Source organism: Magnolia sinica, chromosome 8 (genome assembly GCF_029962835.1).
Source record: "Magnolia sinica isolate HGM2019 chromosome 8, MsV1, whole genome shotgun sequence".
Classification (NCBI taxonomy): Eukaryota; Viridiplantae; Streptophyta; class Magnoliopsida; order Magnoliales; family Magnoliaceae; genus Magnolia; species Magnolia sinica.
The window spans coordinates 81165337-81177577 of NC_080580.1; positions in this window are offsets into that span (position 1 = coordinate 81165337).

Consider the following 12241-nt stretch of genomic DNA (forward strand, 5'->3'; position numbering starts at 1 on the left):
AACATATGTCGACATTGATACTAGAATAGGTCAGGACTGAAGGGCAGGGTTATTCTAACCTTTCGTAGTCCATTGTCCATTCACGTGATGGAACGTCATTCCGGGCTAGAATTTTGGGGGACAGTCCATCAACAGTTGAGGAACTGGCCCACTCGTAAAAATGGAAAGCCCTTGTAAGTATTTTGTGTGTCACGCTCGGATGCTAGCTATAGGACCCTACCGGAACTCGAGCTATTTACTATTAGACCGGATCTAAGGTGCAAACAGGAGGCGGATATCGTGTAGCCTATGTAACTTGAATCTCCATGAGCCCATTGTGATATCGTGTGACATCCACTCAATCTATCAGTTTCATCCACACATATTATAACATGAGACCAGAAATGGGGCAGATCTAAATTTCAAATGGACCAGATCACAGGAACCAGTGGTGATGGAATGCCCACCACTAAAAACTTCCTAGGGGCAAATAAAATGTTTATTTGACATCTAACCGGTTGATAAGGTCACATGATCCTGGATGAAGGGAAAACACAAATATCAGCTCGATCCAAAACTTTTGTGGCCTCCATGAATTTTTCAATGGTAGACATTCAATTCACACTGTTCCCTATGGTGTGGTCTACTTGAGTCTTTTAAATGCTTCATTTTTTATTTAATTTTACAAAATTATCTGTTAAAATATATGGACGGAGTGAATAAAATAAATAAATTACGGTGGGCCCCACAGGTTTTACTCGTTACGCTTTTTCGAGTTACGCAGTTCGCAATCCGCTGCCTTCTTTGACGTACTCCTTTCTCAAAATTTTGGGAAGCGGACTGCGTACACGCGTGCTGAGGAAACTCTGTGGGCCCACCCTGATTTATGCATTCTATCAACTCGGTCCATCCATTTCATCAAATAATTTTAGGGTTTAATTGAAAAATAAAAACATATGCAAAGCTCATGAGGTCCACACAACAGGAAACAGTGTGAATTGAACATATACCATTGAAAAATTCTTGGGGCCACATAAGTTTTGGATGAAGCTGATATTTGTGTTTTCCCTTCATCCATTTCTTTGTGATCTTATGAAAAGATTGGATGAAAATAAACATCACTATAAGCCCCAGAAATATTTCAACGGTCGAAATCATTATTCCCACTGTTTCCTATGGTGCAGTCCACTTGAACTTGGGATATACTTCAATTTTGTGATCAACCCATTAAATGAGCTGTAAAAACGGATGAAAGGCGTGGATACACTACATGCATTCACGGTGGGCTCGACAGAGTTTACTCAGTACGATAAAAGCGTACTGAGTTACTCAGTACGCAATCCGATTTCAAAATTTTGGTGTGAGCTCGGGCTACAGCTGCCAACGTTCCACGTTTAGCCATCTTCCAACCCGGAGGTTTCTGTGTACGTTCCTGAAGCGGATAGGCTGGTGTACCACACACCAGCTATATAGCTGCTGTAGGTACGTGTCTTGCGAAGACGAGCACTGACGCTCCTCGACCTGAGTTGCACGAACGGTTCAAAGGAGATCAAAGTTTTATGGGCCCCAGTGATGTATTTATTATATCTACATTGTTCATCTATTTTTAGAGATCACTCTAGAGCATTATTCAAAAAACAAATCATATCAAAAGATCATCTGGATCACACCATAAATAGCAGTGAAGATTTTCACCATTAAAAAATTTGTAGGGCCCACCATGTTTATTTTCCATCCAATCTGTTCATAAGGTCAAAAAGACCTGAATAAAGAGTAAAAACAAATTTCATATTGAACCAAAACTTCTATGACCCCAAAAAGGATTTCAATAGTAGACGTGCACTCCCCCACTGATTTTTGTAGTGTGGCCCACCTGATAATTAGATCTGTCATTTTCCGCCCCAAGCCTTAAGAAGAGCTCGCCAAATGGATGGATGGTTTGGATACAACACATACCTCATGATCAAACCCATAAAACTTACTGACGTCAATACACCAGCTATATAGCTGGTGTGAGGTACCCCAGCCAATTCGCTTCCTGCACTGATATGGTTAATAATTAAGGTGGATTGGATACAACACCTCCCTTTACCAAGGCAGTACATGTACAAAGTGGCTATCTCAGGCTACATCTCTAACACCAGCATACCATCTAATCAAATCCTACTATATCATGCCTTTATCAACCAACGTCAGTAATTACAAGATAGTACCATTCTGCATTAGCTAAGCTCATTATTTAAAAGTTGTCTATGGTGAAAACTAATCCAGTACAAAAAGACAATGCCATCTTAGACTTAATGAATTATGGCTCTTTTCTCATTGAATACTCATTTTTCAAATGTACTGACCACGATGGACATAGAGTTTGGACAAAAAGGTGCAGGGCCATTTTCTGGACTTCATGAGTCATGGCTCTTCTTCTCATTGGTCTGGCCATGATGGTGGTCCTGCCGGTGACCTTATTTGTTAGAAACTTGGAATCCACGCTCTCAAGGGCCTACCATTAGTCACGTCTCACATCTGACTAAGTGGGTCGCATCCTTTGCAAGAAAAGGGGCTTGGGGCAGACTCGGATCATCTATAGCATCTACCACCTCGTTTTTTCAGATCATAGAATGCCCAGACTTGTAGGGTCCACCATGTTGTATATGTACAATCAACTCTGTACATCAGGTTCAACCCTCATGCCAGGACCTGAGGCAAAAAAGATATGAAGATACACAACTAAGATGTGCCAGTACAGCACAGGAAACAATGTTGATGGGATATCAACCATAAGTTTGTGTGTTGGGCCACCATGGTGTTTATCTTTGATCAAAGCCGTTAATTCTTGTAACTCACCTTGATGCTCTGAAAATGGAAAAATCTGCTGCATTGGCCACACGTGAACTGTGGTTTTAGGAGTAGTTTTACATTGGATGGTTGGGATTGCTCAATCAGTGTGAATTTCAATAGTTGGGTTAGCTATAGTAAACTATCACAAGTTTGATGTATAAAACGGTAAATAAATCAAACCTTCAAGTAGGGTTCTCAACAGGCCGGGCTCAGGGCTGGCCGCAGCCCCCATTTTGTACTGTTTCAGGTTAGCTGTTATTTAAATTTTTTATTTTGGCAAGCCCGAGCCTGGCCCAGTGACAGCGTCTTCAAGGTAGGTGAACGATTAAAATGGCCTTTTACCGTCAATCCGTACAAAAATATAAGAGAAATTTACGACTGTGGACCCTACCTTTTATCCATTGGATATTCTTGAAACAATACAAACTTAGAATACGCAGTTGGACCTCCTCATACGGACGACAAATTTCAGGATGAAAATACCCCTCCTTTTCACGGAAACGGATTGGTACGCCTCCTGCCACCCGCCCATGACGGATAGTCAGTGGTACGTGGGCCTCACCATGATATTTGCTTTTCATCCATGCCGTCCATATATTTTTTCAGATCAGTTTATGGTATGAGACCAAAAATGAGGTATATCCAAGTCTCAAGTGTACCACATTACAGGAAACAGTGTTGAATGAGCGTCAACCATTGGAAACTCAGGTGGAGCCCACTGTGATGTTTGCGAGAAATCCTCCCCATCTAAGTTCATTCATAGGGTCACAAAGACCTGGATGAAGAGGAAAAACAAATTTCAGAATGATCAAAAACTTTTATAACCCCTAAAAGGGTTTCAATGGTAGACGTTCAATTCCCCACTACCTTTTACAGTGTGGTCCACTTGATAGCTAGATCTATCTTATTTTTCGTCTCAAGCCTTAATATGAGCTCGCCAAATAGATGAACGGTTTGGATATAACACAAACCTCATGATTGGACCCACACATTCAACACAGTAAAAAAAAAAACCACAGACAGTCTGGCAGAAGTAGTTTTTTTTTAAAAAAAAATTTACTGTGAGAATTTTTTCTCCCTTACATTTTTCTCTAATACATAATTATATAAATATGTATATATAAGTATATAAAAATATTTTTTTATCTTTTAATTCATTTCTTTGTCCATGTATTCAACAAGCATATCTCCTAAATTAAAATGATTTGTTTTTTTTTTTTTACACACCCCCACACACTCACACTAGTGGAATTTTACCACCTATGGATACTCAAACGCTTGACCAGGTGTTGAAACTCCTAAGAGTCTACCACCCGAGGGAGAGTAAGGATCCAAATTAGAATGATATACTTAACGTACTATATATGATTTTGGGGTAGGAAAAGTTAATTTAGCGGGGCAAGCATGAAATTCAGCGGGGCAAATATGAAATTCAACGGGGCAAACATGAAAATGAGAGGGCAAGCATGAAAATTAGCAAGGCAAACATAAAAATGAGAGGGCCAAACATGAAAATGAGCAAGGCAAGCATGAAAAAGAGCAGGGCAAACATGAAAAAGAGTGGGGTAAACTAGAAAATCAACGGGGGAAACATGAAAAGCAGCGGGGCAAACTAGAAAAACAGCGGGGCAAACTAAAATATGAGCGGGGCAAACTAGAAAATCAGCGGGGGAAACATGAAAATCAGTGGGGGAAACATGAAATGCAGCGGGGCAAACATGAAATGCAGCGGGGCAAATTAGAAAATCAGCGGGGGAAACATGAAAAGAAGCGGGGCAAACTAGAAAATCAGCAGGGAAAACATGAAAAGCAGCGGGGCAAACTGAAACATGAGCGGGGCAAACTAAAAAAACAGCGGGGTAAACTAGAAAATCAGCGGGAGAAACATGAAAAGCAACGGGGCAAACTAGAAAAACAGCGGGGCAAACTGAAATATGAGTGGGGCAAACTAGAAAATCAGCGGGGGAAACATGAAACGCAGCGGGGCAAACTGAAATATGAGCATGGCAAACTAGAAAATCAGCGGAGGAAACATGAAAAGCAGCGGGGCAAATAGATTGAGTGTGGATTGTTTGTGTAGAACGTACACTAGTGACCTTGGGTCTCATTTGTCCACGTCATTTCCAAGGACTCAAGCTAACAAGATATGTCAGATTTCTCTCTCCCAAATAGATTATGTTCTATGCTACATGACTTTTTAAAGGGGTAGTCCTATATTTTAGCTTGGTTTTTTAAAGAAAAAATGAAGTTCTTTATGATGAATAATCACGTATATAATTAATAAAATCATAGATACAAAAAATAAGTCCTATATTGAAATATAATAAACTAATATAATAATGAAAATATTAGCATGTATACACCCGACCAACCCAATCAACCCATCGAGCCCTCTTGTGTTGGGCTTGGGTTAAGAATTCCCAACCCAAGATTGGGTTGGGTTAGGTCAAGGTTTAGGTATAGGAACCTTGGGTTGGGTTAAGGTTGAGCACCAACCCGAACCAACCGGCCCGACTTTCAGCCCTAATTTCATGTTTGCCTTACTCAATTTCATGTTTTACCCGCTAAATTTCTAGTTTTCCCCACTCAATTTCATGTTTGCCTCACTTAATTTCATGTTTGCCCCGTTGAATTTTCAGTTTGACCGCGAAGTGATTGAAATTGACCACAAACTGAATGAAATGGATTTTTGACCATCGACCCGATGGAATCTTGGAAAATAACTAGGTTGGTTGGCTAAATTAGCTTCTCCTACCCCAAAATCATATGTGGTACGTTAAGTAAATCATTCTAGTTTAAGAGATATGCTTGTTAAATAAATAGACAAAGAAATGAATTGAAAGATAGAAAAATATTTTTATATACTTATATATACATATTTACTTAATTATATAGCCCACTATACAGTATGTGTGAAACCACCTCCATCTATCAGGTCAAAACACTTATTTTCACTATTAGTTATAGGGTCCCACTGACCCTAATTCACTAGCTTCTTTTTCTTTTTCTTTTTTCGTTATAATTCCTACGGCATTTTGTGGGTCCCATTATAAGGTACGTGTTATATCCAAACCGTCCATCTATTTGATGAGCTCGTATTAAGGCTTGAGACGAAAAATAAGATAGATCTAGCTATCACCTAGATCCATAGCTCAACTGGTAGACTGAGTGAAAATATCTCGTTTCAACACTTGAGGTCTTGGTATCGATCCTAAGAGTGGGGCAAGCATGAAAAAGAGCGGGGCAAACATAAAAATGAGCAAGGTAAGCATGAAATATGAGCGGGGCAAACTAGAAAACAATGAGCAAATCAAGTATGAGAGGCTTAAACCAAAAAATAAATGGGCAGCAAGGTAAAGTTGATGCAAATAAAAAGCAAGGCAAATCCAAAACTCTGATGGGCCACACCAGCGAAACAGTGGAAACATGAAAACATCCACCTGGTGGCCTAAGCATGGAAACATGAAAAATATCGAGGGAAACATGAAAAGCAGTGGGAAACATGAAAAGCAGTGGCAAACTAGAAAAATAGCGAGGAAAACATGAACAGCGGGGAAAACATGAAAACAATGGGCATGTTTTCATGTTTTCCCTGCTTTTTCTAGTTTTCTCCACTGCTTTTCTAGTTTGCCTACTGCTTTTCATGTTTCCTCCACTGCTTTTTTTTTCCCGCTGCTTTTCATGTTTTCCCTACTGGTTTTTCATGTTTCTCCCGTTACTTTTCTAGTTTGCCCGCTCATACTTAAGTTTGTCCTCGACTTGAATACTCAATTTCTCAAGATAGATTTGCCGCCATTTTTCTAGTTTGCTCCGATGTTTTTCTAGTTTGAACCGCTATTTTTCATGTTTCTCCCGCTATTTTTCACTTTTCCCATTGCTTTTCTAGTTTGCCCCGCTGTTTTTCTAGTTTCCCCCGCTGTTTTTCATGTTTCCCCCGCTGTTTTTCATATTTCCCATGCTACTTTTCTAGTTTGCCCCACTGTTTTTCTAGTTTGCCCCGCTCATATTTCAGTTTGCCCTGCTATTTTTCTATCTTGCCCCACTCATATTTCAGTTTGCCCCGCCAATTTTCTAGTTTGCTCCGTTGTTTTTCACAAAAATACCCCTCCTTTTCACAGAAACGGATTGGGTACTCCTCCTGCCACCCGCTAATGGCGGATCGTCGCTGGTCTGTGGGCCCCATCATGATGTATGATTTTCATCCATGCCGTCCATATATTTTTCCAAATCATTTTATGGTATGATACCAAAAATGAGGTATATCCAAATCTCAACTATACCACATTACAGGAAACAGTGTTGAATGAGCGTCAACCATTAGAAACTCAGGTGGGGCCAACTGTAATGTTTGTGAGAAACCCGATAAAACTTAGGTTGGGCTTGGGTTGAGGTCTCAGGTTATCCGACCTAACCCGAACTCGATCAATATATTAGTTACTTATAAATTATAATTGAGTGTGGATTGTTTGTGTAGAAGGTCCACTAGTGATGTCGGGTCTCATTTGTCCACGTCATTTCCAAGGGATCATACCACGGGAAACAATGGGCATAATGATTTCCACCGTTGAAACCATAATGGGCCTAATAGTGATGTTTATTTGTTATCAAACCTATTCATAAGATCATATAGACATGGATTAATAGAAAAAACAATTATAAGCTTGATCCAAAACTTCTATAGCCCCCAAGAAATGATCAACAATAGAAGTTCAATTAAAAATTTCATTTCGTGTGGTCCATTTGAACATTGAATAAGTTTAGATTTATCGGCTTAAGCAATAAAAAAATCTGTTAAGTTCCCCCATTGATTATCTAGTTTGCCCATTGAATTTCATGCTTGCCTGCTCGAATTTCATGTTTGCCCCAGAGAATTTTATACTTGCCTGATTTTCTAGTTTTCGCCACTGATTTTCTAGTTTGCCCACTGATTTTTAGTTTGCCCGCTGATTTTTAGTTTGCCATTGATTTTATAGTTTCCTCCGCTCAATTTCATGTTTGCCCCTCTGAATTCCAGTTTGCCCCCTTAATTTCATGTACGATGAAAGTTGGCGGGTTCAACCCGACCGACTGTCAACTGGCCCGACATTGGGTTAGGCTCGGGCAGGATATATCAAGTCCGATCTCAAGCTTGGGCTATACAAACACCAACCCGATAAAACTTAGGTTGGGTTTGGGTTGAGGTCTCAGGTTGCCTGACCCAACCTAAACCCAATCAATATATTAGTTACTTATAAATTATAATTGAGTGTGGATTGTATGTGTAGAAGGTACACTAGTGATGTCGGGTCCCAACCTGATCGGTCCTACCGTAGTAGATGCGAAGTGTGGCTAATAAAATGTAACAAATTCGAGCTCTCTTCCAATTTTCATAGCTATGGCCGCTTGCATGTGTCCTGACACAACTAACACAAAGAGAACCGGAAGACAAACCGTTCAGGGAATTTCAGCACTAAAGTCTTAGGCTATGATTCATGCATGTGCCTCGCTAGAATCATAGGCTAAGAACTCCTTTGTTTTTCGCTAGAATCAACCAAGAGGTGAGATCCGACCCTTGACCCAAATCCTAGGTTAATTGGATTTTCTCTTTCCAACTATCCTTATAAACTTCGTGTGTTGGATAGGTTCTGACGACCCTTAACCCAAACCCTAGGTTAAAGCATTTAATCGGGTTTTCTCTTTCCAAATATCCGTAAAAATGCTATACATATGTTATATTTGAGGATTATATAAATATGCAAATCCACTGATGTGTATTGTGTTCGACGAAATGCCTGTGTGGGCCTGATAATAACATTACTAGCTAAGTATGTTTGACAAAATGAGTTCAAACTTGGTTTTGCTAAGTGAGGTTGACAAAAAAGAAAAATGCCATCAGGATTATTGTGAAGGAAAAAAACTAAAAACACATTATAAACTCACTGTTGTGACTTGACCCGGTCGACCCCATCTGGCTGTAATGGCCATTGACCCGGTCGACCGGGTCAGAGCTTGGCCTATCGCTACGGATTATAACCGTAGCCATAACTATAGTGCTATGCACTTTTTTCTATTTTTTCTTTTTATTTTTTTATTTTTATTTTTTACATGGAGAACATTTTCCCCCTTACATTTTTATATAATACATAATTATGTAAATATGTATATATAAGTACATAAAAATATTTTTCTATCTTTTAATTCATTTCTTTGTCTATTTATTTAACAAGCATATCTCCTAAACTAGAGTGATTTACTTAACTTACTGCATATGATTTTGGGGTAGGAGAAGTTAATTTAGCCAACCAACCTAGTTATTTTCCAAGATTCCATTGGGTCGATGGTCGAAAATTTATTTCATTCATTTCGTGGTCAATTTCAATCACTTCGCGGTTGGGTTGGATCGAGTTGAAAGTTGGGTGGGTTGGTTCGGGTTAGTGCTCAACCCTAACCCAACCCAACCCAATCTTAAGTTGGAAATTCTCAACCCAAGCCCAACCCAAGAGGGCTCGACAAGTTGATTGGGTTGGTCGGGTGTATACGTGCTAATATTTTTGTTATTACATTAGTTTATTATATTTCAATATAGGACTTATTTTTTGTATATATGATTTTATTAATTATATACGTGATTATTCATCATAAAGAACATCATTTTTTTCTTTTAAAAACCAAGCTAAAATATAGGACTACTCCTTTAAAAAGTCATGTAGCATAGCACGCAATCTATTTGGGAGAGAGAAATCCGGCATATATTGTTAGTGTGAGTCCTTGGAAATGACTTGGACAAATGAGACCCGACATCACTAGCGTACCTTCTACACAAACAATCCACACTCAATTATAATTTATAAGTAACTAATATATTGATCGGGTTCGGGTTGGGTCAGGCAACCTGAGACCTCAACCCAAGCCCAACGTAAGTTTTATCGGGTTGGTGTTTGTATAGCCCTTCACGTAGGTAGCCCTTCGCACATGTAGGTAACCCTTCACGTGTCATTAAGGGCCCTTTTTACTATGTAGAGCATCCAAATTGCGGGGCAAACTAGAAAAACAACGGGGCAAACTGAAATATGAGCGGGGCAAACTAGAAAAACAGCGGGCAAACTTAAGTATGAGCGGGGCAAACTAGAAAAACAGCGGGGCAAACTTAAGTATGAGTGGAGCAAACTAGAAAAACAGCGGGACAAACTGAATTATAAGTGGGGAAAACTAGAAAAATAGCGCGGCAAACTAGAGAAACAGCAGAGCAAACTGAATTATGAGCGGGGTAAACTGCATTATGAGCTGGGCAAACTGAATTATGAGCGGGGCAAATTGCATTATGAGTGCGGCAAACTAGAAAAATAGCGGGGCAAACTAGAGAAACAGTGGGGCAAACTAAATTATAAGTGGGGCAAACTAGAAAAACAGCGGGGCAAACTGAAATATGAGCGGGGCAAACTGAATTATGAGCGGGGCAAACTAAAAAAACAGTGGGACAAACTGAATTATGAGCGGGGCAAACTAGAAAAACAGCGGGGCAAACTACATTATGAGCGGGGCAAACTAGAGAAACAGCGGGGCAAACTGAATTATGAGCGGGGCAAACTAGAAAAACAGCGGGGCAAACTGAATTATGAGCGGGGTAAACTGAATTATCACAAAATAACATTTTTTTTAGAAGTAATATCTCAAAATACTGTAGAAAAACAAAAGCTCTAAACACTCACACATAGAATCTAACAAAATCGAATATCACAGATTAACATTAGGCATGTTTTGATACAAGGAATGAAATTCTCTTGCTTCCAACAACAAGCATGAATTTCCGAAAAAGAATCTTTAAGTGTTCTAGATAGTTTATCTCATGTGCCTCTTCATGGATTGGTGATGGATAAAAAATCTCTCCCATAAAAGAATCCCAGCCATCCAACCATCAGATTTCTTTTCCAATAGAAAACAAAATTAACAATATTTAAGTAAAAAAATGACCATCTTGACCCTTTCAGGTAATAGTTTCTGGCCCAAAACAAAAGACACCCCACACTCAACATATGCGTCTTTATGCCAATGTTAGTGGTTTTGGAATTTTGAGTATTCATGATATTAAGGTAACTCTTTAAGTAGATATAGATTAACTCATGATATGGCCTGTTCAACTGATATTTTTCCTGTTTTATAGTTGCTACACCAACAAGCTCGTAGCAATTCGATTAGTTAAGATAAAGAAAAGATTTAAAGTCTCCCAACTTATACTTTTCAATATCTTTGGAAGTTTAAAAAAGAAAAAGAATAAAAAATCAGTAAAAAAAAACCATAGCTAAACATACATGCAATTGGAGATTTAAATGCGTTAGAGAGATCTAGAAATATGTTGGATTGAACCAAAAGGATTTCATCAGGATACTTTGGAAAACTTGGTTCGATTTCATGCAATTGTTCATGAGTGACCGTATGATGAAAAGTTGGACCGAGTGTCAACAGTGCCTTGTCTAATTAGATCGGAGTGTTAAACATGAGGTCATTGACCAGTCCCGACAACAGCACATCTAGATCTTTGATGAATGACTCTAGATAGAAAGCTAGAGCAGATGAAGAAGAAGATGTGGCCATTGAGATAAGGAAATTGAAAAATTTTGATGCAAGAGAGAAGAAGCAAAGGTAAAAGAAGAGGCGCACAGACTTAGTCTTGTTTATGTATCGGCGACAATACGTGTGCATTAATGAAAGGATGATCATGACTCCTCGTACAATACGATTTTATATGATGTGTCACATGTACAACTCAAAAGGATGAAGCAAAGGATATCTTTCGGTATAGTTTCAGTCAGGTAGAATGAATGGGCAGACAATATGTGGAACAACGATCGATTACATTTATTGTATCGGACAACGGAAAAACGTCGCTTTCACCTTTTTACCAAAGGCGAACTGACGTGGGGGAAATGATGTAGCTTATTTCTGGCCATTTTGGAAAAATCCAATAGGAGAGCAACATGTGGCATTGTATGAGAAATAGGATATGGATGAAAAGATCTTCAAGATATGTGGAGCGCTTTTTGTAGAATCATAGCTGACGTAAGTTCAATTTTACACATTAGTAAATGGTCGACAAAGTGATATGGCTGAGTTATTCAAAAGTCTAATGAACAAACCACTGTAGTAATGAGAGAAGGATTTGGAAAGAACAAGCTACATGAAAACTCTATAAATAGCAGAGGAATCCAACAGAGAAAAAAATGCAATATCCAAACATAATACAATAAAAAAACCAACCAATATATCCATTGACTTTTATTCTAGCTTATTCTAGAAATAACAATAATCCAATAGTGATAATTCTTAGTTATAATATTTAGTTGTAATCCAAATATACACTCATACGTTGGATTTGATCTTTATTCAATATCATGTAGTCCTTTCAAGAGACACAATCTTGCAGTTGCTCCTACTGACTGATGGTGAG